Source organism: Rhea pennata, chromosome 3 (assembly GCF_028389875.1).
Source record: "Rhea pennata isolate bPtePen1 chromosome 3, bPtePen1.pri, whole genome shotgun sequence".
NCBI lineage: Eukaryota > Metazoa > Chordata > Aves > Rheiformes > Rheidae > Rhea > Rhea pennata.
In genome coordinates, this window is record NC_084665.1 from 130,181,015 (window position 1) to 130,182,517 (window position 1,503).

The following is a 1,503-nucleotide window of genomic DNA, read 5'->3' on the forward strand; positions in this document are numbered from 1 at the left end:
CATGAAGTCTTAGGTCTGTGAATACCTTCCTCTTACGTATTTATATCTTTCTTCCTGTAGTAACTATTGGTCATGAGGTCTCATATCCAAATGACTGCATGTTTGGCCATCTGCCACTGTGACTTCCTAAAGCCAAAAGAACCAGATAGCACTTTCTTTTGCTCCAAACTCTTCAGATGTGCATACTGAGACCTTAGATTTTGAGCTCTGACAGCATTATCCTCTAGAGAACTTAAGACAGATCTTTCAGAGTGGAGTCTTTTCACCTCATGCAGAGAGGTGTGTCTTCTGCATGCAGGTGTCTCTTTGCTGTAGTACACTCCTGAGAGGCATGCATTCCTTTTTCTGATAATGACCTAAAGAGAGTCAGTGTCTTTCCCCCACCTTTTTATTTTGTTTTAATGTTTTTTTTTCAGATAAAATGTGAGATCTTTATAGAGTAAATTAAGCTTGACCACTTCTCTAAGTGATTGAAAGCTAGATATTTCATCCATTTTGTATTTGATATTTTGTCTGTGCTAACAAATCCTTGGTGGTTAATAGCAAGACATTTGAATTCACTTTTCTAATGTGAATTTTTTTCCATGCTTCTAGCCCATCCATCTAGACACATCTAGAAGCTGCATCTCACAGACATTACATGGTCAGAAGAAAATTCTAAGAAAATTTTGAGTAAAGAAAGTTTGCAGTAGGAAAATCAATAAAAGGAGTCCAGCTTGGTCCTCAGCAGGTTAAGAACAGAAGCATATGTTGCTGTATATACCAGCTGCATGTCTCTATATGGAGCACAAAGGGGTATAGGGCAGGCAACTCAAAAGCAAGGAGTTTCTGTAGATGAGTACTACCAGGCATGTAGACAAGGACATGGAGATGGGCTAGTATTTATTTTCCTGACAGGAAACACTGGGACACAGATGTTCTTCTGCTGTTTACTGTGGCTTTATTAGTGAGATTTCTTCTTACTAGGCTCCATGCAGATTATTTTATCAGAAGCAAAGCTGAAATAAAGATTTCATAGCATACTGGTAAGGTTAAAATAATGTTTTTATTACTATGTTGTGTTGATTGTTTCTAGCTCTCTGTTCAGGAGTTCTCTCAGAAGTTTTGCACTGCTATATAGCAATCAAAGAAGCAAATAGTGCTGCTAAAAGACTAGAGCTTCTGGGGGATACTGCTACGTGTTTTGGCTGAAGACCCCTGCTTATCCCTTTGTTATGTTGGAGCCAGTATAGAGTGTAAACGGTGTCAAGTAATTCTTGATGACTTTGTTGTCCCTCAAGGTTGAGTTTATTGCTTGAGACCCACTTGAATTTCCCTAATTTAGGGAATCTTCAGGCTGTTTGGCATACAAGAGAACCTAGTGGAATACCTCTTTCGTTTGAGACTATGATTAAACTGTGTATATTGAGCCCTTGAAGTCCCGTAATCAGAGCTATGTAAAGAGCCTTCACACAACATGCTGACAAACAAGCAGCTGAGCATGTATGGTGCTTCAGTTTTAGT